The sequence below is a fragment of the Canis lupus genome, chromosome 9 (assembly GCF_011100685.1).
Source record: "Canis lupus familiaris isolate Mischka breed German Shepherd chromosome 9, alternate assembly UU_Cfam_GSD_1.0, whole genome shotgun sequence".
NCBI lineage: Eukaryota > Metazoa > Chordata > Mammalia > Carnivora > Canidae > Canis > Canis lupus.
In genome coordinates, this window is record NC_049230.1 from 36,653,763 (window position 1) to 36,681,607 (window position 27,845).

The 27,845-nt window shown below is 50.5% G+C and overlaps 2 long non-coding RNA genes across 5 annotated transcripts; one reads left to right on the forward strand and one right to left on the reverse strand.

Annotated features, from left to right (window-relative positions):
* Positions 1–12,453: 12,453 nt before the first annotated feature.
* Positions 12,454–14,186, reverse strand: LOC111097545. Its single transcript, XR_005364637.1, has 4 exons — positions 13,831–14,186; positions 13,450–13,745; positions 13,146–13,305; positions 12,454–12,891 (listed from the first exon to the last, which is right to left on the reverse strand). It is a non-coding gene; the product is annotated as an uncharacterized LOC111097545 (long non-coding RNA).
* Positions 14,187–14,328: 142 nt separating this feature from the next.
* Positions 14,329–26,113, forward strand: LOC111097546. 4 transcript variants are annotated; one of them, XR_005364641.1, is made up of 5 exons: positions 14,329–14,523; positions 22,902–23,028; positions 24,063–24,256; positions 24,600–24,830; positions 25,150–26,113. It is a non-coding gene; the product is annotated as an uncharacterized LOC111097546 (long non-coding RNA). The 4 variants fall into 4 exon arrangements; XR_005364639.1 differs by lacking the exon at positions 14,329–14,523 and adding an exon at positions 16,647–16,942; XR_005364640.1 differs by lacking the exon at positions 14,329–14,523 and adding an exon at positions 20,742–21,012.
* Positions 26,114–27,845: the final 1,732 nt, after the last annotated feature.

Sequence of the window (27,845 nt, forward strand, 5' to 3'; positions counted from 1 at the left end):
GAGCGTGAAGGCTGTGAATCCTAGAGAAACGCTGATAAGTAATGTGGCTTCACTTCAGGTCATTTCCTGAAAGTCAGATCCACTTTGCACGTAAGGACAAGAGCAGGAGCTTCAGAATTCACTCTGGGGGCCTCCAAATTAAAAGCCAAATAGGATGTAGCTTTTGCCTGGGCTGCGTCTTCATCTGTCAAGAGTGGTTATCTTCATGGGCCTCCACTGGGGCCTGCTACTGTCAGTCACCCCACCACGGGGCCCGCATTGTTACCTCCTCCCATGACATACCAGGTGGGGGCCTGTGTCCACTGCTGGGCCCAGGATCCCACTGCTGTTCACACGGAGAGGGATGTGAGATTGGGAGCCCTGGCAGGTCTTTCAAGGAGCCTGCCACTTCTGGCTCAAACTCACTGGGGGCCTGTGCCAAACCCTTGGAGGTTCTCTCTGCAGAAAGGTTGGGGATTCTCTATAAAGGCCCAGCTCTCTGGGGAGGGGAATGGCACAGTGTTGTGCCCAGAAGCTGCCAGCTTCAGCCCCTGGAAGAGAGATGGAAGGGAGGCAGGAAGCTAGATGGTGACACAGAGAGGACCCCGAGAGCAGGGGTCTCCGAATTACCCTCTTGGCTCTAATCCCAGCTCAGACCTTTACTTGCTGTGTTATGTCGGGCCAGTTGTTCTACCTCTCTGAGTTTCAGCTGCTTCAGCCTGGACAGCCTTACCAGCCATGTCCCTCTCAGGATTTGGTACATTAAAGCTAACAAGAAGCCCCAGAGAGCATGATACATGCTTCCAAAGTGCCGTTTCTGTTCAGGACTGTGAATCAGTGTGTCCGGCAGGAGAGCCTGGGGGCAGTGGGTGCTGTAGCAGGACCACCAAATCCACGGGGGCCCTGGCTTTCTTCCTGCTCTCCCCCAACAGCTATTTGCAGGAGGAGGCTTGGAAGCTACCTGGGGCTCTTCCTTTGTCCCCTCTCACGACCCAGAACTCTCAGATTGGCATCGTAGAGAAAGACATGGCTTTTTGGAAGCCTTGGCTGTAGGATTGGAAGGCTTGGCTGTAGGATTGGGAGGCTTGGCTGTAGGATTCTTCTCCTCACTGGTGTGAGCTCTGGCAAATTCACCTCTCTGAGCCTTGGTATTCTCATCTGTAAAATGGGGATTATTACATCTCATTGGGCGGTTAGTGACGAGTCTTTAGGAATGTGAAAGCACTTTGTAAACATAATGGGCCACACCTGTGGTCATACAGGTTTATATATCCCCTCTTCCCTCCAGCCCACCACAGGGCTCTCACACAGTCCTTACTGCCATCATTCCCCAGCCTACCCCAGCCCCAGGCCCTTTGTCAATGCCAGAGTCTATCCAGACTGGCTAGACTTGATTCTAGGACAATGAGGGCTCTCTTCCCACTGATTCAAACCGTTCCTGGGGGCCCCTCACCCCCTGTGGCTGAGCCAGGCCAGGACACAGCTTCCAGCCCTGTCCTGCCTGCCTTGTGGCCCTGGCCTGGTCCTGGTCCTGGCCTTGTGGTCCTAGCCACCTCCACCTCCAGCCCTGTCATCCAACACCTTGGACCTGGCTTCCCTGCCTTGCTGTCTGACAGCCCTGTGTCCCCAAGACTTTGAAGTTGAGTCCGGGAGAGGGAACAGGCCTCCACTTCACCTTCTCTCAAGCCTCTGATTAAAAAAGCAAAAACAACAACAACAACAACAAAAATCAATATTGTTTGAAAATTTACAAGAGCAAAACATCTTTCTTAGGAAACATTTAAGCACAAGAATATACAGAGAAAGAAAGGAAGAGATGCCCTTGGCCTCCTCCACCGCCCCTCCCTCCCCAGCTCTGTGACACGCCCCGCACCTGCCTGTGCTGGAGCCCACCTGGCTCAGCTCCACTCCCGACTCAGGAGCAGCTGGGAGCAGTGACGGAGCCTCCTGCCCCTGCACCTCCCAGCGCTGTTCTCTGCACACGGTGGGTGCTCAGTACACGTTGGCCAACAATTGAGGGCATAGTTCCTTGGACTTTGGTGTGATCTTTTTGAGAACAGGAGGGATGGAGCTGCCTGCTTGTGGAGGGCCAGCGGGACATAGACAACAGGAGAGGTTCAGAAATGAAGATGTGGGGTGGAATGATTCTGCATCAGCAAAATAATGGTCCTTCTAATGATGAGCTGTAGTTGGGGACTCTCAGGTGTAGAAAGTGGTACATTGTCTCTTCTGAATGGAATTTTTTTCATTCATTCATACACTTGGCAAATACTAAATTCCCACCTGATGTGCCAGTCCCCAGGGTCTCAGTAGTGGAGAGGGAAGAGCAGTGAGACAAAGGAAACGTGGCCTCCCTGCTGACCAGAGGCTGAGAAGCTGGCTCTTTCCAAGGGTGGGAGAACAGTGTAGCCAAGACTCTCAACCTACCCCGCTCCCCCCCACACACACACCCCATGGGGCCTCCTGCACACCCCGTCCCCCAGGTCTCCCGCACATCCTCCCCACGCCATGGGGTCATGGTGGACAGTGAGTGTAGGTGTGGTACCTGAAGTCAACTTCCCTAACCCTCCCTAACCTGCTACTCTTTCCTTTGTTGATCTCCATGTGGAAACTGGCCTAGCCACTTGAAGACTACTGGTTGGCTCCTGAAACCCAGTGATGATGGTTGGGGAGACAGGAGAAGCACTGGTTTGATCTGAGTTAGCCCATCTGGGCCTGGAGGTAGAGGTGGGTAGAAGAGAGAATGTAGTTTAGGTTAAAAAAAAAAAAAAAAAAAAAAAAAAAACCTTTGTGGCTGAGAATTCTGGACTAGAACAGCCTGATGGCTGAGCCCCAAACTAAGAGGTAGAGTTTACAGGCAGGTCCCAGGATCTGTCAACCCTTCTGTGCCCTGAGGAAGGCTCAGGGGTGGTGGAGGAAGCTGTCGCTCGCTCCCCAGGCCAGCCTCCAGAGCTCTACCTTTTCTCTCTTCCTCCAGCCTCATGTCTCATTAGGCTACTAAGTCTGGGGTTTCAGAGAGAGAGGACCTAGGTTCAGGGACTTCCAGAATGGGAGGGAGTAAATTCTCATTACATGTGCCCAGGTAGGCCTTGATGTCTACTGCCCACAACCTCTGCCAAGCAGTCCTGTGCCAGTTTAATGCCAGCATGAGGCAACAAGAACACAAGGACAAATAAGTAGGTCCTGCCCCTATGGACCTCATCAGGGCACAGAAATTGCTCAAAACAGTATGAGCAGTGCCACGGTGATCTTGTCTGCAGGCGTCAGGTATTGTGCAGGCTCAGAGACAGAACAATTCCCTCTCTCTGGAACTAGAGAGAGAAAGTGGGTATCAAGCAGGGTCTTGAGGTTGAGTAGGATTTTGCCAGGCAGAGAAGTGGTGGGAGGGCATTCCTGGCAGAGACAAGCATGAGCAAAGCATTGCAAGGGTGAAAGAGGCTAGGTTTGAGAAAGCATGAGGCCACTGGAGAGGAGTGGAGCCAAAATGCCATGTTGGAGGTCAGCTTCACTTTTGAGCTGTGTGCCTTTGGGCAGTTTGCTTGACCTCTCTGTGCCTCAGGGGGCACCTGGTTGGCTCAGTTGGTTAAGCATCTGCCTTTGGCTCAGGTTGTAATCCCAGGGTCCTGGGATCGAGCCCTGAGTTGGGCTTCCTGCTCAAGAGGCGGTATGTTTCTCGCTTCTCCTGCTTGTGCTTGCACTTTCGCTCTCAAATAAATAATAGATAAAATATTTAAAAAAATAAAAACCTCTTTGTCCCTCCACGTCCTCATCTGTTAACAGGTGCTAATAATAGTTGTAGTAGGGATGCCTGGGTGGCTCAGTGGTTGAATGTCTGCCTTTAGCTCAGGGCATGATCCTGGAGTCCTGGGATCGAGTCCCACATCAGGCTTCCTGTGGGGAGCCTGCTTCTCCCTCTGCCTATGTCTCTGCCTCTCTCTCTCTGTCTCTAATGAATAATAAATAAGAATCTTAAAAAAAAAGTTCTAGTAGTCATTAATGCTACTTGCCAAACACTCTGGCTGTCTCACCTTCCAGGCACAGATAGAAGTGCATGCTCTGTGGTTCCTGTGGTTAGGTAGGATCATGTAACTAGTCCCGGCCAAGGAGTTGTGAGCACAAGTGTTAATGCTAGGCCTAAATGTTAGTGGGAGAGCCTCTGGAGCTCACTCACTCTCTTTTTTTTCTAGCACTGTGCAGTGCCTAACAAGTTTGTGATGTGACTATCCCTGAGTCTCTCCAGGGAACAGAGTCCTTGATGACACACACTGGTAACATAGATTTAGCAAGATATGAACCTTGGTTGTTGAAGTCACCAAGCCTTGGGAGCTGTTGGTTACCACAGCATAGCTTAGCCCATGCTGACTGGAGGTGGGGGGGGGGGGTGGCGGTGATGGACACATGAGTTAATACAGGGAAAGCACTTTACACAGAGCGCTGGTACTTTACACTTGATACATGGTAGCTGCCACTATCATTAGCATTTCTAGAGGGCTTGAGAGGAATGGCCACAGAAGAGGCTGCAAAAGGGAAGCAGAAGCCTGCTTATGAGAGTCTTAACTACCAGGTCCAAAAGCTTGGGATTATTCATGAAATCAGCAGGGAAGCATTAGAATTTTTTTTAAAGTATGCTCCATACCTAGTGTGGAGCCCAATGCAGGGCTTGAACTCATAACCCTGAGATCAAGCTCTGAGCTGAGATTAAAAGTAAGATGCTTAATGGACTGAGCCACCCAGATGCCCCTAGAGATTTTTTAAAATATAAGAATGGGGCTGGGTGGCTCATTTGGTTAAGCATCTGCCTTCAGCACAGGTCCTGATCCCGGGGTCCTGGGATCGAGCCCCGCATCAGCTTTCTGAGTGCTCAGCAAAGATTCTCCTTCTCTCTTTGTGTCCCTCTGTACCTTTTTACTGCTTGTTCTCTATCAAATAAATAAATAAAATCTTTTAAAAAGGGTAAAAAATAAAAAAAATAGAATAGAAGAATGACATGCTTTATAGACAGTTCACTCCAGGACCTGGCAAACAGCAGGCATTTAATAAATACTTCTTGAATGAGTGAATGAGTGAATGAATGAATGAATGAATGAATAGAGCTTGGAGGAAGAGGAACCAATGAGAAGGCCATTTCAGCAACCCAGGTATCCCATGGTGAGGACTAAACCCAGGCAGGTGCCAGCGGCCAGGTGGGACCCAAAGCCAGGCACTGGGCTTCCATGCCCACCCCCATCTGCTCACCCCCAGGCCTACCCCGGGCAGGCAGCTCCGTTGGCACTGCTGCTGGTGTGGAGCGCACAATGGTGCCTCATAAGTCACTGTGTTTATGATGAAGCGGAGCGGTTGTTTAGGAAGACAGCCACTCTGATACCCAACAGCCCCCAGGGCCATTCCTGATGTTTCTCCTCCACCACTACTGCTTAACATGCCAGCTCCTTTTCCCACACCCTACTCCCCACACCCCCACCAATGGCACTGATCTCTCCCCGCCCCCCCATCTGCACACACCCCTCCGCCTGCCTCTCCAGCGCTGCAGCCATGAGAAATTTATTGCAGCCCCAGACTGCTATGGGCAAATACTAATAAAATGCTGTTTTGCTGCAATTTGTTTAATTGGCCACAGAAGAGACGTCTTGAGCATGTGCAGGCTCTGCCCACACCCGCCTGCCTGCCCGGCTCACAGATGCTCTCTCATCCCTGGGCCTTGTCTCCTCTGCTGTGATCACTGAGCCTGGGACGGTGGGATGAGGGGAGACGGGAAGGGATGCACAAGGAGGCTGCCGGGCGGAGAGGGCAGGAACGAGCCCACCTCTGTTTATTTTTACAGCACCTTCCTGAGCCCTCCACCCACAAACCTTGGGATCCTTGTGATCATCCAGACTTCCTAGGTTCAAATCCCAACCCTTCCTCTTAGCTGTGTGACCTTAGACAAGCCACAGAACCTCCCTGTGCCCCGGTTTCGTCATTGTGAGGATCAAGTGTGCTAATCCATGTGAAACGCTCAGAACAATGCCTGGCCTGTAGGAAGCACAAAAGCAATGTTACGAATTTAGACTGCTTGGGTTCCAATCCCAGCTCTGCCATTTACCAGCAGTGTGACGTTGGACAAGCTACTTAACCACTTGGTAGCTCAGTTTCCCCATCTGTGAAATGGGGATAACAGTTGCACCTGTCTCAGAGTCGTGTAAAGAGTAAATGAGATAATTGACATAAAGGGGTTAGAACGGAGCCTGGCACATGGTAAAGCTGCAGAAGTGTGGGACTATTGTTGCTCAGCAGACACGGCAGTATAGTAGGCTGGTTCTCTGCATTAGAGTGTTTGGGAAGCCTTTGAACCCCATGTTCCTTCACTGGAGTGAGTTCTGAGGCACAGTGAGTCTCCAGCAGTGGAAGTTCCCAATAGAAAAAGTTCAAGTTTATTCTCCGTGTTTTGAAGCCAACTGATGTGGCTGGCAGGGTAAAGACCCTCCCTAAGAGTCTTGGGGTGTGAGGTCCAGTGACCCTGCTAACCCAGACAGAGCCCCCAGGGCTGGGCTCCTGCTTTGGCCCCTGGCACCCACACCCCAGGGATAGGCACCTTGCCACCCACTAGATGGCACCAGCAGAGGCTGCGGTATGGGGGTAGGATGGAGAGGGTTAGGCCAGGCTACTGGAGCTGGGCCCCCAGGTCTTGGGACAGATGAGCTTGCGTCTGTTCCTAGCACAGGATGCCTGGGGCACATGGGGGGCAGGCCCCTCCGCATGACAAAGCTGGTCTTCACGACTTCCCCATGTAGTGGCCAGAAGAGTCAGGTAAGGATTCCCCAGGTGGGTCCCTTCCCTTCTCTGAGTCTGTTCCTCATCTGGAAAAGAAGGGGTGGACGCTAGATGACTTATCTGATAACCCTGATGCAATGGTGAGCCGGACTCCTGGAGCACAGTATTGGATTTTGTGCCCTGTCAAGTAGCTGCCTTTTTTTTTTTTTCCCATTTTTCAGATCAGGTGAAGCCACTTGCCCAAGGTCTCGTGACCGTGTAAGTGGCAGTCTGGCAGCATTCTCAGCCACTGTAGTCCAGTGCTCTACATCTAACCCTTTTCCTCCTTACCTGTGGCTCCTGGCTGCTGGCTGTCTGCTGCCCAAAAGATGTGGTACATTTACACAATCCTATATGCACACATACCCACACACGTGTATGTTCTGTGTGTTTCTGGTAACCTCGGCTCAACTGGCTCAGGAGCCTTTGACCAGAGAAAATGTGTCCCTCCTAAAAAAAATCTTTCCCTCTAACCTTGAGGTCATAAATGCCAGAGTATATCCTGGGTTACTCCAAAATGGGGGTGATGACAGTAGTACCTGTCTCACAAGTGTCATGAAAGTTAGAAATGAGTTCAGACCTGTGAAGTACAGGGCTGGGTGTGGTGCTCAGGCATTCCCTATAGCTGGGCCACTCGGTTACTCCTTCCCAGTGGCATTTTCTGTTATTATGCTGGACTTTCTGCCAGCCAGGGCAGAGGCCTGCCTCTTCCTAGTGCATCATAAGCATGCAGTGGATGCTTGTTGTTTTGTTAACCAGACAAGTAACCTGTGCCGGGCCGGCCCTGCCAGTGTGGAGGCCCTCAGCCCTGCTGGTTTGTGGAGGACGGTGCCACTGGCAGGACCAGAGGCAGCTGCACCCCAGCCCTGCCTTAGGGAGGGGTCCTCCACACTGTGGCCTGGGCAGATGCTCTGTGCTTCCCTCCCCTCTAGACTTTCCCCACAGAGGCCTCCCTGCCTCTGACTGCTCCCCTGCCCGGTCCAGGCATAATCTCCTCAAGCATGCCTCCAGTCTGGGTCCCCCACCAGCCTTTCCCACGACTCCCTGGGGCTGCTCAGTGGAGTGCAGACACCCTCTCTGCCTGTCAAGGCTTTTCCCCATGAGGTAAGAGCCTTCCTGAAGCAGCCTACATCTCATTGTCAGGAAGAGAGAACGAGACTCCAGAAGGAGCGGGGCGGGGGCGGGGGGGGCACCTCTCACAGTCCTGAGTGAAGGCAGCCAGAGGAGTTGGGGCTCAGGAGTTCAAGAAAGGAAGGGAGGAGGGGACACAATCAGTCTGGGCCCAGAACTGAACAAACGTGTCCTGTCCCCAGCCGGGAACCTTCCCAGGTTCTGTTCACTGTCTTCCACTCTCAGGCATTAAATGGAGTGGCAAGGAGGAGGGCAGAGTCCGGTGCAGCCAGCTGTGGCGAGCAACAGCTGGATACACACCCCAGGATGCACGGTCCCACGCCCTCTGCCAGGGCCCAGCAGTTGGAGAGGCAGGGGGGCTAGTGGGGCCACTCCTGAGGCTGGGGGCAGAGGGGGGCAGGAAGGGGAAGCCTGGTGAGCATTCAGCCAGCCCCAGAGCCCAAGCCTCCTCCAGGAGGCCACCGGGACTTAGGCAATGACATTCTGACTGGTGGGTGACTTTGGAGTTTCTGTAGGGGCAGCTCAGATGAAAGGCAGCCTCATCCCCACTGTCCATCTCTGGGGGGTAGGCTGCAGTGTGGCCGCAGGAGGGCGGGTATGTGTGCGTGGGATAGGACAGGCCCTGGGAAAAGGGACGCCTGGGTGACTCAGTGGTTGAGCATCTGCCTTTGGCTCAGGGTATAATCCCAGATTCCAGGGATCGCGTCCCACATCAGGCTCCTTGCATGAAACCTGCTTCTCCTCCCTCTGCCTATGTCTCTGCCTCTCTTTCTGTGTTTCTCATGAACAAATTTTTTAAAAATAAGAAAAAAAATAAAGGAAACGGTGGGGAGGATAATCATTAAGAATAAGCCAGGTTGAAATAGCAAAAACCTGGAAACAAGCAAAGAATGAATATATAAATTGTGATGTAGCCATACACATGCATAGAATACCACACATGCTTTAAAAAGGATGTATCAACATGAGTGACTCTCACTAGATAATGTTCAGTTTTAAAAAATGAAGTCACAAAAGAATTCAGAAGGTATGATTCCCTTTATACACAGTTCAAAAATATACGAAATCAAATGATAATTTGTTTAACTTGTCCATATGTGACAGAACTATAAAGAATATAAGAACAAAATTAAGGAAATTGGTTACTAGTGGTGAAAAGGGAAAATATGGTGTAGCAGCTGGAAATATGTATTATTATTAAACCAGACGTGAGTACAAGGTTACTGTATTATTACTATTCACACAGCATATGTATATTACTTGAATTTTTGTACATATATATTTCATTTTTAAAACAGAAGTTACAGCAGCCTGGGTGGCTCAGCGATTTGGTGCCGCCTTCAGCCCGGGGCCTGATCCTGGAGACCCGGGATCGAGTCCCATGTCGGGCTCCCTGCATGGGGCCTGTTTCTCCCTCTGCCTGTGTCTCTGCCTCTCTCTCTGTGTGTCTCTCATGATTAAATAAATAAAATCTTTAAAAAAAAAAAAACAGAAGTTAAAGCTTTAAAATGTGTACCAAAAACATCATAAACATTAAAAGCAAAGGACCAAGTTAAAAAAAAAAAAAAAAGAAGAAGAACCAGGGTGGGCTCCATGACCCTTGTTCCCTATCCCCAGCAGTTCTCTGCCCAAATCCCTCTGAAGAGTTAAAGGAATCCAGGGAGAGAGAGGATGTTGTCAAGCACTTGTTCGCTCACATTCTCTGAGAACTGACACCAGGAAACCAGAACACAAGGGCACCTGGATGGCACAGTCTGTTAGATGTCTGACTCGGTTTGGGCTCAGGTCATGCATGATGACTCGGTTTGGGCTCAGGTCATGCATGATATCAGGGTCGTGAGATCAAGCCTTGCTAAGCATGGGGCCTGCTTGAGATGCTCCCTCTCCGTCTGCACCTCCCCCTGTTCATGATCTCTCTCTCTCTTAAATAAATAAATAAATTTTTAAAAAAGCAAAAAGGAATACAGGCCTTGCTCTCATGGACCTTACAGTCTAATGGAAGAAACTGACAGAAGGCAAGTTTCCGGACAATTCCCAGTCCATGTTGCAAGGGCTGGGAGAGTCATGTGCAGAAGTTTGCATGGACAAGTGGGCACCTAACTTGGCGGGGATCTGCAAAAGCTCCCTGGAGAAAGCAACACCAAACTGAGACCTAAAGGATGAGGAGGAGCTGGCCACAGAAGGAACCAGGGCAAGGAGGAATGTTCTCCACAGAGATTGGCACTTGCAAAGGCCCAGGGCACCTGGAGAGACTAGGAAGTAAGGCTGGAGTGGTGGGTGGAACCAGATCACAGGGGAATTAAGACATTGAAGCTTCATTTGGAAAACCTTGGAGAGCCTGGAAGGTTTGAGCAGAGGAGGGACAAGCTCAAGTCTGTATTTGAAGAAGACCACTCTGATTGCAACCAGACTGGAGACAGGGAGGCCAGTAGGAGGCTGTTACAGTAGTCTTGGAGGGCAGCCCTGGTGCCCCGATCTAAAAAAATAATGGGGGATCCCAGGTGGCTCAGTGGTTTGGTGCCTGCCTTTGGCCCAGGGCGTGATCCTGGAGACCCAGGATCGAGTCCCACATCAGGCTCCCGGCATGGAACCTGCTTCTCCCTCTGCCTGTGTTTCTGCCTCTCTCTCTCTCTCTCTCTGTCTTTCATGAATGAATAAATAAATTTTTAAAAAATCTTTAAAATAAATAAATAAATAAATAAACAAACAAGTAAATAAATAATTAATTTAAAAATGTGGAAGATGCGATGCAGAATTAACAGGACTTGGGAATGACTAGGTGGGGGGAGGCAATAGGAAGTGCCAAGGGGGGCAGTCAGGTGTCTGCTTGGCTGAGTCATGGCTATAGAGCTGGTCACCACATACAGGACAGCAGGGCATGTGCAGGGTTGATGGATGGGGATGGAGCAGACTGGGTTTAACTTCGGTCCTCCAAACATTATATGGTTTCATTCATTCGGGGAATATAAAAAATAGTGAAAGGGATGAAAGGGGAAAGGAGAGAGAATGAGTGGGAAATATCAGAGAGGGTGACAAAACATGAGAGACTCCTAACTCTGGGAAATGAACAAGGGGTAGTGGAAGGGGAGGTGGGCAGGGGGATGGGGTGACTGATGACAGGTACTGAGGGGGGGACTTGATGGGTATGAGCACTAGGTGTTATACTATATGTTGGCAAATCGAACTCCAATAAAAATATACAAAAAATAATTAAAAATAAAAGTAATATTTTTAACTATTAAAAAAAATACAACCTTCGGTCCTGGAGAATGGGAGGTGCCAACTCCCCCTGCTGTGTCTATCCCCAGTGCTTCTTTGCTGCCCCGTGTTCCAAGCATCAGACCCAGGTTTGAGCATTGGTTCACCAAACATCATCCACACGGCAGTAGGGAAGACGCACAAATAGAGAGCTAGCAGATTCTTGCCCTGGGGGGCCTTCCAGTCAGCTGGAGAGGTGGGCCACATGCACAACAATGGCAGCTACACAGGCCTGATCGGTCCAAGTCACAACTTTATTGCTTTTGACCAAGGCTGTTTGTGAGGCCGATAAACGATTAAGGGGCCACAAAGGGGGTGCCGATGCTAATTGCCTCAGGAGGCCAGAGGACAGGGAGATCCCTCCTCTTAGGGCCTTGAGAATGTTAGTCCTCAGAGCCAGGGGACTGGGTTTAAAGTCCCAGCTATACTCTAACACGGGTGACGTTGGCCAAAGGTCTGTACCGCTCTGGGCCTCTGTTTCCTTGTCTGTAAAGTGAGACCAAGGAAAAGGCTCCGCCTCTCTCTCTCCCAGGCCAGTGTGGGAGTAACAGAGCAAATAGACCCAAACCGTCTCCAAGAGTAAGTGTCACGCCTTGCAAGGCGTTCACGTCCACTGCGCCTTGGTCATAGGATTTGTTCTAGGGGCTCGTGCTTTTGAAATCAGACAACCAGGGTTCAACTTCGGGTTCTCCCATTTTCTGGCCAGGCGCCTTTAGGCAAGGGACAGAACCGGCCCAGGCCTCGGTATCTGTGAAACGGGGGGGATGCTCCTGCCCACAGCATGAAAGATCGCTGTCTGTGCCCAACAAGGGCCCCTGTCCCATTGCTGTGGGGGTGGCCCCAAATCACGGGAACAAGTTCACCCCAGCCCCAGATGCCCAAGGGCCCTGGCCATTCTTAAACGTAAATCTTCCCAGCCTCACAAGGGATCCTCATTGCCCCTGCCCCTGGCCATCCTGAAGCTGCCCTGTGGGGGAGGGGGCCCCAAGTCCCCAGCCACTCGGGCCCAGATAACACACACACCGGTGGGGACCCTGGCCTACGGAAGCTTCCCAGATAAACACCGCCTGCCCCAGATAACCGAGGCCTATCAGCCTGTCATCTTGTTCTCTAAAACCACGTTGCTGGTGATAAAGGGATTGTGTGGGCCAGCATCTGCCCGGCCCAGGTGGGAGCTTCTCGCAAGTTTCTTCCACACCACCCGCCCCCACTCTTATTAACGACAAATGTTTGGCCCCTTCCGGAACAAACCAGTCCTCTGGCAGCCAGTCTCCCTGCTCGGCTTCCCCTCCCTCTGTCTCATCCCTTTGCAAGAGGGCCATTTGTCCCCTTTGTTGGACTCCCACAGGAAGAGACTAAGGTGGCTGAGACAGGATTAGGCAGCGGCAGGGAGGCAAGCTCTGTTTGGGTGTCTGTGTGGTTCTAAAGGCATGGAGTGGGTGCCGTGAGTATGAAGACACCTGTACCGACCAGCCTTTACTGAGTGCTCAGCATGTATTAGGTATGGCTTATTTGATCCAAGGGGAAAGGCCTACTGTCCCCTTTGCTTGCATTTCACAAATAGGCTAACTGAGCCTTAGAAGGTCCATGAAACAACTGCTATGTAAAGCTGGAATAGAAGACCAGGTCTGAAGGCTCCAGATCCTGTGCTCTTGCCCTCTATAGCCTCTTCTGAAGTCTTCCTCTGCATCTGTCTATTTCTGGGGCTCGGAGAGGAGACAGGTGGCTGCTCTCCTAGGCACAAACAGAAAAGTCTGAACCACAACTGGAATCTAGCTTTGGGCCCGGGTTACCTGGGCCGAGCAGAGTCTCTCTGCCCCTCCAACCCTAGGGTCTTCTGGTCTTGGGGCTGAAATGGCCTCAAGGTCATCCAGAGCAAGGTTTTCATGGGGAGGTGGGAGCAAAGCAAAGAGGTGTGACATGCCCAGGATCATCCAGCTAGCCAGTGCTCAGCTTGATGGCTTTGGCTTTGTGTGGGCCTAACTCACCAGAGAGAGGGAATGAGTCACAAGAGGCTACGTAAGTGGTTAAAGTAGAGCTGGGAATCCAGTGAATCTGGAGCAAAGGACTCTTTCCACGGTCCCGTGTTAGATGCTCACTACCAGGTCCAAAGACTCACATACAACATCGCCACAGACCCTCAAGAACCTAGAGAATCAGAAGCACAAGTCAGGGGCCACCTCGATGGGCACAAGCCTCACACACACTTCCAAGTGTACATGTTCATACTGACATTCCCTGACACAGTGTGGGACCCACTGTCCACCTCCCCCTGCCCAGGGATGACCCTACCTGACTGGTCTTCACTCCACTCCACCTTGCCCCCCATCCCTGCCAACACCCCCACATCCAGAACGGCACCAAGCCAGGGAGTGCCATGCTGCGCTTAGAAAGGGCACTGAATTTTTCATTCTTAAATGCTGGAATGCTCTTGTCTTCCAGCTTCGCCCAGACCCCTGGGTGGAGATGGATGGGGGCGCGGAACACAGTTATCAGAAAGATTAAGCCGAGACTTGTCATTTTTTTATATCGTGGAGCAGTCAGCCCTCCGAGTGATGTCCTCCACTCCGCCAGGATGAGTCCAGAACCTTTAGTGCCAGTAGTAAAAAAGACTATAAAAAACACCATCGGAGAAAGGGTAATGATGAAATTTAACTGCTCCCGATCACACACCTGGGGTCTGCTCGCCGCAGAACCAGGGGTTTGGCCACATCAGCCTTTACTGCCGTGTCCTTGTCACGGGGTTTAAGGTCCTTCCACTGAACCAGAACGTTGTGTCCACTGCTGAGACCCTGGGGCCCCCCAGTCCCACCCTGCGCTGCCTGGCCAGGAGCAGAGAGAGGGAGGTGGCGGGGCGCACCCGGTCCTGGGAGGCCTGGGGGTCCATAGACCTGGCCAGCGAGGCCCAAGGAGCCAGAGCCTTGGGGTGGTGCAGGAGCTTCAGCCACAGCTGTTGCTGAGAACTGGGAGGCCAGGCTATGGCTAGCTCAGATCTTATTCCCTTCCTTGCTTCTTCCACTCACACTCCTCCTCTGTCTCACCTTTATGTGCCAGGAACTGTGTCACCTACGGAATGGCTACCAGGGTCCTCCGTGGCCCTTATGACATGGTACTCTGCTTACGCCATCTCCAGCCACCCCACCCCCTTGCCCTGCAATCGCATGCCACACTGCCCCTTTACCTCTCCTAATGCTCTCTCCTAGCCATATTGAAATCCTTCCAAATAATTGGCTCTCTCCAGCCTCTGGGCTTTCACACGTGCCGTTCCCTCAGCCTGGGACATCCCCAGGCTAACTCCTTACTCATCAGTATGTCTCAGCCATAACTTCCTCCAGGAAGCCCTCCCTGCCATTCTCCAGGTCCGAGGTAGGCTTTCTTGCTAAGTGCTCCCTTGGCTCCCTGCATTTCCTCTTCAAGATAGGCAGCCTCACAGTGTATTTGTGATTTCTCGTTTAATTATAAGGTCTGTGAAGGCCCTCATCGAGGACACTCTTCTGGGTCTGGGGATTTCGTGGTAAACAAAATAGACAAAATCCCTGGCCTATATGAAGCTCCTGTTCCATTGGGTGGGGAGTACAGCAGGACTGTCTATCTTGTTCAACCTTCATGGACATTCACTATAGGCATGGGTTAGGTTTAAGTCTCAAAAGGCCTTTGAGGTAGATGGTATTATCCTGATTACAACCAAGAGCCCTCAGGTCCTCCAGGTAGGGGACGCAGGACCACAGCTTAAACCCAGGACTGATGGGCACCTGACCTGTGAGATCTCCACAAGCTGCCTCCTCCTTGCTCACCTCACAGGCCTCAATGCTTCCTTGCTTGTTCTTAGCATGCCAGGCATGCCCTTGCCTCTGAGCCTTTGTACATACTGTTCCCTCTGCCTAGAATACTCTTCCTGCTGATTGCCTTAGGCTCACCCCTTCACCTCCTTCAAGTCTTTGTTCAGATGTCATTTTCTCACTAAAGCCTTCCCCAATACAACTGCTCACGTGTACACACACACACGCACACATACACACTCCTATGCCCCATCCCCCATACTCTCTATTTTACTTATACTGTAAATATCCTTCCTAGAGTGTTAGTTCCTGAGGGCAGTGATTTTGCCAGTTCTGTTCATTGTCGTAGGTCCAGTGCCTATAGTTAGGTGCTCAGTAAAAATTTGCTTGATGGATGGATGGGTGGATGAACGGATGGATACGAGACAGGCAGAGCTGAATTAAGGCCGAGTACCTGCCCCAAAAAGTCTCAAAGTCCAGCCACAGGAGAGGGACTTTGTCATCTGAGAGTGAGGCATGTTCTACACACATGTAGTAGTGTGTAAGAGAAAACAGCATCCCCAACACCTGTCCCCTCCCCAACTCAGGACACAGACCTCTGGTGCAATTCCCTCTTTCTCTGAACATCCAGGCTGTTGGTCTGTTGGCAGCGAGTGCCACAGTAGGCCCTAGTGAGGGCCAACTGGGAGGGGACTATGTGAGCTGGACCCTGGCACAGTCTCCCACTGGTTCCAGAGCATCTCTGGGGCAGCTGGGGAGAAGGGAAGGGCAGCGAAAGCATAGGGTAGGGGAGCCCTGCCCTACCTGCCCACCCCAGCCCTCTGATGGCAGCAGCTCTTATGAACAGAGCCTACAGGGAGGCCTGGGTGGCCCAACAGTTGAGCATCTGCCTTTGGCTCAGGGCATAATCCCAAGGTCCTGGGGTCGAGTCCCATATCAGGCTCCTTGCAGGGAGCCTACTTCTTCCTCTGCCTATGTCTCTGCCTTTCTTTCCATGTCTCTCATGAATAAATAAAAAATAAAATCTTAAAAAACACCACAAAAAATCCCAGAGCCTGCAAAGGCCCATTGCCCAGGAGTCAGAAGGCTCATGGCCCGCTCAAGATCTCACCCCTGAGCCACCAAGAGCCTTTGAACAAGTCTCCTTCCCTCCCTGAGCCCCAGTGCTTCCTCTCCTATAAAATGAGATGATTTGAACACACAAATCACTCCAAGCCTTTCAAATATGAGCATCCCTTTCAAAATGTTTTTATTGAAGCATCTTGTCCATACGGAAAAGGACACACATCATATTCAATGATTTTTCACAAAGTAAGCATGTTCATATGACCAGCACCCTGACCAAGAAATAAAACATTATCAGCTCTCTCCAGAAGCAACCATGGGGGATTCTTCTCAGTTCTTGTCTTCCCCCCAAAGGTAAAGAGTCTCCTAATTTTTAACATTTAACACTGTAGGTTAAATTTTACCTGTTTGTTTTTTTTTTAACCTCAAGTATCCCCTTTTGACCTCTACAAAATGCTCTTTTGATTTCAAAAGTATGCGCGGTAGCCAGTCTCCAAGATTACCCCCAATGGTGCTGGTTTGCTGGTATTCACTCTTGTGTGGTCCCCTCCCACACCGAATCAGGGTGTTCTTTGCAACCAGTACAGAATAGCAGAGGTGACAGCGTATGGCTTCTGAGGCTAGGTCATAAAGAGCATTGTGGCTTCTGCCTTGCTCCACTGGATCACTAGCTCAGGGAAAGCTAGCTGCCATGTTGTGAGCCATCTTGTAGAGAGCTCCACGTGAGAGGAACCGAGGCCTCCCCCCCACGGCCAACAGCCATGTGCCAGCTGTATGAGTCCGCCATCTTGGAAACAGGTCTTCCAACTCCAGTGAAGCCTTCAGATGACTGCTGGCCAGACCAACATATGATTGTAGTCTCATGAGAGACCCTAAGCCAGAACCGCTAGCCAAGCCTCTCCTGAGTTCCTGACCCATAGAAACTGTGAAAGATCCTGAAAGTTTGTTATTATTTTAAGCTACTAATCTGGGGGAAAATTTGTTCACAGTACTAGACAAGTAATGTGGTATTCATTAAGCAAATATCCAATGAGCTGAACCTCCTGGGCTTTCAATAACAGGAATCCTTTTAAAACTTACCTCAATGCTATCGACTCACATTTGAAAAAAGGGCCTTCATTATGGTGCATGACAAAGACTTGGTTTAGGCTAGGAACCGCCATGACTTCAAGGTCCCTCCATGATCTGAGGACTGTAGGACGGGGCTTTGGTAGGGAGCTGCTGCTAACTCGGTTTCCACAGCCCTTTTCCTAGACAATTCTAGGATCAGAGACTTTCAGGAACCCATCTCCTGGTCCTCGCTTCCTCCATATTGTTGGACAACCGAACGTGTTAGTGAGGAACCCAGCTTGGGGGTGAGCAGACCTGTGTTCATCCAGATCCTAGCCACTCTTCCAAAATCCTGTGTGACCTCAAAGGAGTAGCTGTACTTCTCCGAATCCCAGTATTCCTCAGCAGAAAACTCAGAGACCAGGTGCCTAGCTCATAGGTTGTTGCCTAGAACAGAAATCACATGCCTTGTCACTGCCACCTGGGAAAGACTCAAGGGGCACAGCCAGTGGTCAGACCACAGCCTGACCAATGCTCCCAGGGATGTCGGGGAGGGATGCCCCCCTCTCACCCAGGCCACCCCATATGCTGCTGCGGCACATTCTCCTGGCACATCCGTGCCCAGATGGCAAGGTAGAAGGGCCAGGTGGGCATATGACCTCCTGATAGAACTTGGCTGGAGACGGGTCTGCTTCCTCTCCCTCGTTACTGTCGCCCAGGGGCCCGCGCCCTCCTTAGCAGAGTCCTGGGTAACGAAGGCCACAGCCTATTAATTGCGGTGACAGTGATAAAAGAAGGAGGGAGGCCGCTATTTGTCTTGCCCGGAACCTCTCGCATCATTCCAAGATGAATGAAAACTCATTTTCTGCTTTGATTCGGTCTAATTTCTCCAGGCCCCCTGGGCCTCTTGGATGGGGGAAGGGACCCACAATCTCCTGCTGAGAAGGCATTGAGGCGAGGGGGAGGAGGGGTCAGAGGTCACGAGGGAGGAGGACAGGCTTTGCTAGGGAACCAAAAGCTGCTAGCGGACAGTGGTTGGAGCATTCATTCATTAAGCATGGGCTAGCTGATCAGATTCGAAAACTAATCCTGTGGAGGGGGGAATCTGCTTTACCCGTTGTGTGGGTGAGGCAGGTGGTGGCAGAGAGGATGTGTCTTGCACGAGGTCACATAGCTGTGAGGGCCACAACAGGGTATTCTGCAGGGAGGGTCCATCCAGAGCCATCCAGCTCCAATCACTCAGCACATTGCCTCCCACCTGGATGAATGGCTTCATCAGCAAGGAAGCCCCGTGGAGGGGTAATGGCCATCCAGGTGAGGGAGCTACCACCCCACCCATCCATTCCCCCCCCCCACCCAGGGGACAAGGAGAAGAGAGGAAGGGAGCTAGAGGGAGGGTGGACTTTTTTCTCCATCAAGGAGGAAAGACTGGCTAAGAGCCTTGTTGGAATAGCCATTTTCTCCTTTGGAAGACAGAACCAACAGTGTCTGCGTCCTGGGACCACAGGATGGCAGGAGGGTGGTGATGAGCATGTGTGGGAAGGTGCTTCACACCTAGTACTTCTCTCTGTTTATGGAAAGGCAGAGGGAGTCAGGAGCCCTCAGCATTTTGAGCTGTGTTATCCCAGACTGGTTAACCATGAGTCCAGGGGTCGCCTGCCTGTGAGTCTCTGCACCTGCCCTGGCTGGTCACTTACTGGGTCACCAGGATCCCCAGCGATGATTGAGAGGTTCCATGAAGCTCAGAGTAGAGGGGCCTGAGCCCCATGACCTGTCTGCTAAGGTGGCCTCAGAGCCCTAGAGAGCTGCATGGGCTTTGAAGGAGGTGGGAGGTACCTCCTGGTCTGGTTCACAGTAGAAACCCAGCAAAGTGGGTTGAGTGTATTTCATATGATATCCTCCCAGGGCTTCAGGGCAGAAGGTGGAAGGGTTGCAATGAGGAGGGAGTTTTAGGCGGTGTGATACATGAGTAAGAATGCAGGCTTTGCAGTCAGAGGTCTGGTGTGAATGCCGGCTCTGCTACTGACTGCTGTGTGACCTTGGGCAAGTTGCTTTGCCTCTCTGGACCTCATTTCCCCTATCTATAAATTGTAGTATCTATAATAATGGTGTGTCCCTCATATGATTATCAGTTAGCTTATGTAAAGTAGTGGTGGATACAGGTCAGAGTCTGGGTCTGCACCGAGAGGCAGCGGCCAGAAAAGGCTGGTCTGGCATCAGGATGTGTGTGAGAAGTGAGGCAGCTGACTCCACCCGTGCCCCAAGGAGCCCTCCCACCTGGCCCACATCTGAAATGCAAATGGCCTTCCTTTCCCCATGGCTCCAGCTCCACTTAGAACTGAGGAACAGAGGCGTCCAGGGAAGATGCATTCCTGCCTTGGCAGAGTGCCTGTAGCCTGGCTTTGTCTTGAAGGGTCTGCAGGCGGAGCCCTTAGACCAGGGTCCCTTTCCGGCAGTCTGGGAAAGAGGAAGCAAGGCCCAGTTAGAACTGCCTAGCCTGGCATTCAAGGCCTTCACAGCTTGGTCCCACCTTCTCTCTGTGCTCCTGTAAGATCTCTCTGCTCCCACCTCTTCCCATGCCCCTCTGAGTCTTAGCTCTGCCTCCCACTAGCCATGAGGTGTGTGCTGTTGATCGTCTCTTTCTACAGACAGGACAGAAACTCAGAGAGGCTCATAGCAGGCGGCAGAGCTGGGATGCACGACCATGTCTTGCTCACTCCAGAGCCCAGCTCTCAACCATTGCCCTGCAAAATATATAGGAGAAATGAAGTCAGAGAGTCAGGAACTGTAATAAAGGTATAAAAGGAGCTTCTACAGGGCATTCATTTACTGATACTTACCAAGCACCTACGAGGTACTAGGCACTCAGAGATAAGAATGATGATGAGAATAACACCAGTGATAATAATAATGTTAATGACAGCAGTAATGTGAAAACAATTGCTAACATGTCCTGAGCTCCTTCTACATACTTGGCACGGAGCTAGGTGTTTTGTATGCAGAGCTCTAGTCCTTATAGTAGTCTTTAGACAGTTACTATTATTGTCATCACATTATAGATGAGTCAGCTGAGGCTCAGAGTGGCAAATGTCACCCCAATTTCATGTACCTGAGTGAGAATTCGAACCCTGGCCTGACTTTGAATAACCATAATGACAATGGTGATAGGTGTCTAGCACATGCTGAGTGTTTTATCTACCAAATGGTTTGCTAAGCTTTCAAGCAACATCAGCTTGGGGAGAAGTGACAAGTTGTAGACCCCTTAAGCTGATTCATTCACCTGTTTCCAAGCTTATCGGAAACAGAAGGCCTGGCCTCAGCCTCTTCCGGGATCGTTGTGGGCCACCTGAGGGTTAGGTGGGCCTGGGTTCAAATCCTAGTCCCATCACTACTGTGGGACTTGGACATGTTGCTGTGTCCTCATCTGTAGGATGAGAAAATACTACCCAAATCACAGGACTGTTGTGAACATTTGGAACGTACCTTATTGGGTGGGATTTTTTTTCTTCCACCAAATTTGCAGGTGAGGACATAGCAGAGACACTTATGGCTTCAGGTCAAGGGAGAATCTGAGACTTGGAGAAGCAAGAGAGGGGAAAGGGAGGGAAGAGAAGGGAAAGAAGGAAACCAGGAAGAGTAGGAAATTGGGGTAAGATAGGAAAAAAAAAAAAAAAAACAGAACCAAAAGATTGAGACACTAAGGAACCCAACAAATATGAAGATGAAGACAAAACACAGGAAGAATGAGAAAGAGGAAGCAGGAAAGATGCTGCCACGGAGAAAATGGGTCGGAAATGAAGGGTCCCTCAAGCAGCTGGGCAAGGACAGAGACAATGCTCACCCCCCTCGGCCCCCAGCTGAGCAAGGCTTTCAGCCCAGCTCTGCTGCTGAGAACGAAAAGCCTCTTCTCCCACATTCGAATGAATTTGATATTCAATCAATGAAGATTAACTCGCCCAAGGTAAGGGGGTTTTTACATCCGTAAGGAAGTCAAATACGATTATGCAGATGAGAAAATTATCCTGAGATGAAGAGCGGCTCATATATGATAATTCTGTGCAAGGGGGACTCCCACGCTGATTAGCATATCTTCAAGACCAGACCAAGATGGAGAAGGCGAGGACCCTGCAATGGGCACTTCGGGATGGGCTGACCAGGAGTCCCGCTGGGAGAAGTTGGGCCGAGGTGTCTGCTTCCTGATGGCCTTTTCTGGAAGAGATTTTGCCAGTGATGCTTTGGTCAGTGAAGACCTCAATGAGAGCCTTGATTCTGCTGTGTCCATTGCAACTCCCTGAACCTCAGCTGGCTCTTCTCTCAAATGAGAGAGTGCTCCAGGGCAGGGCTTCTCAAACTTCAAGGTGAGTTCGAATCACCTGGAGATCCTCTTAAGCTGCGGATTCTGATTCCGTGGGTCTGGGGTGAGGTCCTAATGGCTGACCAGCTCCCAGGTGATGCTGATCCTGCTGGGCCACAGGCCACACTTTAGAGGGCCTGGCTCAGTGGTTCCAGCGATGATTCTAATGTGTAGACAGGGTTGAGAATCTCTGGTCTGAATGATGCCTGGGGTCTTGAGAAGTCCGTGGAGCCGTTCCAAGTCTCCAGGGCACTTAGAAGCCACAGACTTGGGCCGGGGCCAAGGTGGGCACCATGAAAGTGGTGCAGAAGGACAGAAGATGCTGTGAGTAACCCAAAGTGGGAATGGCCTGAGGACACTGCTCTGGGACAGCTGGGGAGCCTCACTGGTAACTGCTGAAAACAGCTCTGCCTTTATCAAAACCCTATATATAAACTCTCCCAGCCCTTAGGTAGAGAGATTATCATTTCCATCTGACACATAGGAAGTTAGGTTCAGAGAGGTGATGTGACTTTTCTGAAGTTGAGTCAAGATGCAAAGCCAGCTTGTGCTGACCCCCAGGATCCAGGCTCTCTGCCTAACCATTGTGCCCGCCCCCTGAGTGACCTCACCCAAGAAAGCTAATGGCCAGACCCTGGTTCCTAATGCCTGATCAAGCCAGGGAGTCCCTCCTTGCCGAACTAGGCTGACCTCACATGGTGGAGAGGAGGGGACAAGGGCTTGGGAGCCATGCAGCCCTGGGTTCGGATCCTATTTCATCAACTCTGTGACCCCGGGCAAGTCCTATTCCTACTCTGAGTATGAGACAGGCTCCTCTGGCCAAATAGGGAGGAGAAGACCAACTTCCAGGGTTTCCAAGAGAAGGAGATGAGGTCAGGTACCACACGTTTGGCCTGGAGTTCAAACAGGGTAAATTTTCCCCTTAGGAGGGGATGGAGGTTGGCTGAGCCAAGGCTCAGAGATTCTAGAACTTGTGACTCTTTACTCTCACCTTCAGGAGCCCAAAGCCCTGGCCAAGCGACCATAGGCCCCACCTCCACTTTGTCCGTGTGACACAAATGCCAATATTAACCCAGTTCTTCCCATGTGTCAGGACCTGACCCTGGTCAGTCTGGGCCAAGTCTAGGCCTAGAACCACAATACAGATGGCTGGGACTGGACCCTCTGACCCTGGACCCCAGCAGGGCAGATCTCTGCCCTCTCCAAGAAGATTTGGGTGTGGCCCCCAGTACCCTTCCCATAGCGGGTGCCCCATTATCTGTTGGTGAGCATGGGCAGGGCCTCTTGAATTTCCCTCTGGAAAGGGAGGCAGTGGACCTAGGAAACTTCCAGCACCAGGTAGCCTTACTTTGCCCTCCCAGGAATTTGCCTTGGATTGTACCTTACATGGGACCCAAATGGGGCTGAAATCTAGCACCTGATCTACTCACCAACCAGGAGTGGGGGGTGTTCCCCCAGTCCTCACCCTATGTTTCCATCTCCATATTTCTTCCCAGGATCTCCCCCGGCCAGCCAAGCTGAGCAAGGATTGGTGTGGGGAGAGGCAGAGAGAGAGGAAAGGGAAGGGAGTCTGCATAGGTAGAAGCTAGAAGCTGCCTGCTGTGTTCACGCTCTTGTGTCTCTGTGAGTGTGCTTCTCTGTTTATGTGTCTCCTGTGCGTGTGTGTCTGGGTACCTGTGTATGCGTGTCAGTGTATCACTGTGACTTTGTGCCTGTGTGTGTTGTTGATGTCTGTTTATGCCTCCCTGTCTCTGATGTATGAGTTTGGGTGTGTGTATGTGAATCAGGGGGGTGCTCTGTGTCCATGTGTGTCTGAATGTGAGTGAATAGTGTATGTGTATGTGTTTGTGCATTTCAATGTGTGTCCATATGTATGAGTGTAAGTGTGTGTGTCTGCATGGGTGCACATCAGTGTGGTGTGAAGATCTGAAGGTGTGTCCAAGTGGATGTGTGTTAGTGTGGAGGAAAAATATCTGACTGGGGTGAATCAGCATGTGTGTCTGTGTGTGCATCTGTTTGGGTGTGTATCAAGACATATGGGTGTAGGTGTCTGGGTGCATATCAGTGTGCATGGTTTTAAGTATCTGTGTGTGTTTGGGTAGGCGTGTATCAGTGTGTGGGAGGGTATGAATATTTGGGTGTGTGTTTGGGTAGAGTTATCAGCTTGAAGGCTGTGTGTGTGCATATCACCAAGTATGTCTGCTTATCAGTTAATGTGGAGTAGGGTATATGAGTGTTTGTGTGTGTGTGTGTGTTTGGGTGGTTTGCAGCAGTGTGTGTATGGTGGGACGTATATCTTATGTGAGCCTGGGCGAGTGTTTAGCAGTGTGCAGGATATGTGTACTCGTGCGGGTCTATGGACCTATATCAGTATCTGTGGTGTGTGTCTATCTCGGTATGGACTCAATGAGTGTGTTTCCAGGGTGTGGGGAGTGTGTATATCTGTGCATGAGTCACCATAAGAGTGTCAGCTCGTCAGCATCTGGAATGGGGTGTGTGTCTCTGCATCTGAGCAGGGGTGCATCAGTGCGTGTGAGTAGGAGTGTCTGCGCGCGTCTGTGTATCTGTGTATCCGTGCGGGTCTCTACCTCTCCAGCTTGGCTGGGCCCCGGCACTGTAAATCCATCAACTCCACATGATTTTGTCAATTCTGACAGCGAACTTCGACATGACGACAAATCTGGCCCCAGAGGATATTAAGCAAAGACACATGAGCCTATAATTTTCTGCTTCCACGTGTGAGATGCTATAATAATCAAAAGAAAATGAGTCTCTAACTACCCCAGCTCTTTGTGCTGCTGCCTTCCTGCCGGCTGCACTAATTGAATCACCCGGCACCACTGTATCAATGGTAACTTGGGTATTGGGGGGTAATCAGGCGTGTGGGGGGGACCAGCTTGGAGAGGTACAGGGCTTTTGTCAAGGTCCCATCTGCCTCATGCACCAAAGCCGCCCACTGCCCGCCCGCATTTGGCTGGACAAGCGAGCAAGCGAGTGAAGGGCAGCGCCTCGCCTGGGGGGAGGGCCTGGGGGGACTGCCTGGGGGAGGGGACACCTGTACCCAGATGCTGTGGCTCGGGCCCCTTGATCCCAGGAGAGAATGGCACAAAAAAATAATAAAAGATCCCGAGTTTGGAAATGGGCCTACCTGGGTTCAATCCTGGCTGAAGGCCCTTATGTCATTTGACCTCTAGGGCTTGCTTTCCTCATGTGGAAGATGGCACAACCGCGTCTACCTCACAAGGGCGTTGCAAGAAGTGAGAAACACAGATTAAGCATCGTGGTTGCCTCAAAGAGAGGAGGCGCTTGGAAGTAGCCGTTACCAAATGTTTACAGCGCTTTACTGTGCCTTGGCTGGCTGTCCCATCACAGCGTGAGCTAGGCCTGCTTATCCCATTCTGTACCTGAAGACACAGCTGTGAGAGGTTAAGCAGTTTGGCCACCTGTGACATGGCTTTCTCTACATATGGTTGCATGTGGTGATTTGAAACAGGATGTGTGTGTGTGTGTGTGTGTGTGTGTATGGGTGTGGGTGTGGGCGTGGTGTGGGTGTGGGTGCATTTCAAAGGGGAGAGGAACAGTTTCTGGGAGCTTCTGGAGGTCCTCCCTCCAACAGTCCTGTGACTCAATAAAAATAAGAGTTGCTCACCCTTATATAGCACTTACCAAGGGCATTTACTGTGCATTAACTCAAGTAACCCTCACTGAGTATACGAGGTACAAACGCAATTATCTGTTTCACAGATGAGACTAAAGCACAGAGAAGCTGAGTAATTCACCCAAGGTCACATGGCTGGCACATGGTGAAAGTGGGCTTCAAGCCTAGGAAGTCAGTCCACAGTCTTTTTTGTCCACCACCAGTTCTTCAAAGATCCAGCTATACCTCCATATCCTTTTTGCCCCTCAAAGTCCTCTATACTGAATCCCTCATTTGTCTCCAAGAAACATCTTGTCTGTCTGCCCATTCCTCTTGAATTGAGCCTCTAGAGAGGAATGGAAATTCCTCCATCCCCAATGCCACTGTGTACCCCCAGTCAAGGTGGGAGATTATTCCGTGTTGCTCTCTACTTGTGCCTCCCTTCCAATTCGTCAGCAGATGTCCAGCAAGCAACTGCCGTGTTCACTGGGCAAGTAGCTAAGAGCTATAAAGAGGAAATTATTATAACTCCATCTACGTGTATAGCACTTTACTAGTGTTTGCAAAGCTAAGTGCAGTAGAAAGAGCGCAGGCTTTGGAGCCAGACAGATCTGAGTTCTGACTTTGGCACTGTCACTGACTAGCCAGGGGTCCTTGGGCTGTTACTGAACATCTGTGACTCAATTTTCTCAACTAAAAAACTGAAAAAAATTTCCCCAAGATCAGGAACAAAGCAAAGATTTCTGTTTTTTCTGCTCCTATTCCACACTGTCTTGGAGATCCTGGCCAGTGCAATAAGACCAGAAGAAGAAATAAAAGACGTACAGACTGGAAAGGAAAAAGAAAACCCATCTTTATTCACAGACATGATCATCATCACAGAAAACCCAAAGAATCAGCCCTCCCCCACAAAAAAAAAGCTACTCGAACTAATAAGTCTAGTAAAGTTGATGGATACAAGGTCAACTTACAAAAATGAATTGTATTTCTACATGCTAACAATAAGCAATTGGAAATTGAAGTTAAAATGGGGACGTCAATCCCACCTCACAAGATTGCTGAAAAAAATAAAATGAGGCAAGTTTATCTGGGAGTACCTAGCTCACCTACTTCCTGACAGCTTTATTGAGAGGGGGAGAAAGAAAGAGGCTGGTAGAGAATCCCACCCAATACCCACCCCCTCGTGTCTGTGCCACAGCCACCAGTACGTCCTTAGTAGTTGTGCCAGTTACAAAACTTAGGGCTTTATGTACAAATTTGGGGAGCTAGGGGTGGGGAGGTGGTTCACCAAAACGGGGCTTTCTACCCCCACAGAGACGTGTTGTCAAGAACACATGATCATTGTCCGTCACATGGGTGCTCAGAGAAAGAACTGAGAGCCACAGCCTGCAGGCACTCTCCCTTCCTCCCTCCACCTATCCTATCCTTCTCAATTTTCTATTATTTCACACCTGTGCTGAGCCCACAGTGTACAATGTAATCTAAAAAAAATCAGCCCAGGTCACACCCAAAAGAAACCCTAGATGCTCCAAGAAAGCACTGATTTGCTATGAAGCCTTTACAGAGCTCTCTTGGACAAGCAGCAAAGTGAGGAAGGAAATTGCATGGCACAACAGACAGTGAAATTATCTCAAAATCGAGGCACCTGGCTGCCTCAGTCAGAAAAGCATGAGGCTCTTGATCTTGGGGTTGTGAGTTCGAGCCCTACATTGGATGTAGAGATTACAGAAAAATAAAATCTTAAAAAAAAAAAAGCCTCTCTTAAAATCATCTTTCATCTTGTCTTTCCCAAAGTCTAATAGATTACTACACTCTCACACTCCTTTTTTTTTATTTTTTAAGATTTTATTTATTTATTCATAGACACAGAGATAGAGAGGCAGAGACAGAAGCAGGCTCCATGCAGGGAGCCCGATGTGGGACTCGATCCCAGGTCTCCAGGATCACACCCCAGGCTGCAGGCGGCACCAAACCACTGCGCCACCGGGACTGCCCTCACACTCCTTTTCCCATTCTCTTTTGTCTCCCTTAAAATGCTAGCTCTACTTCCTCTTCCCATGGCTACTTGCCAACTGGGTCAATTCTATTCTGATCCTGTTTTTGCACTGAAGACTTTATGCTTTTTTTGGGTGGGAACCTTCTTAACCTCCACATCTGTCCCTGTCCCCTTGATCCCCTGAAGGATGAGTATTCATTTGGTAGGAGGATGGAGAGAAAGGGGAAAGGAATGGGCAGTTATGCTTCACCTGGCACTTTATCTTCTTTCTTACCCGCCTATCCCCAGTAGTCTTGTGAGATGGGTGTACATGAATAGTCCCATTTTACTGATTTGGAGATTGAGGTCCATGAAGAAATTGATCTTGACAAGATTACCCAGAGAGTAATCGGCATAGGTAGGATTGGATTCTGGTCTGTATGGCTTCAAAATCTTTATGGTGGGCCAGTGGGAGAGAACTTCAAATATGCCCTGTGTAGGGGGAGGTAAGGGTGGAAAAGGAGACTCTGGCCACTGAGGCTTAGTAAACAGGTGCAGATCAGCAGGTACCACCATTTGTGGAAAAGGCAGGAAAGACTATACGTGTTTGCTTATTTCTGCAGAACAGATACCCAAGGATACTCAAGCATCTGGGGATGTTAGTCACCCTTGGGATGGGAACTGGGGTCTGCCGGTGCCCCCAGGGGATGGGCACAAGCGTGGGAAGGAGCCATTTCACTGTCTTTTTTATGCTTCATGAAATTTGAATCATGTGAATATGTTAGCTATTCAAAACACAAATTGTTCTTAGAAGAAACAGGTAAGTAG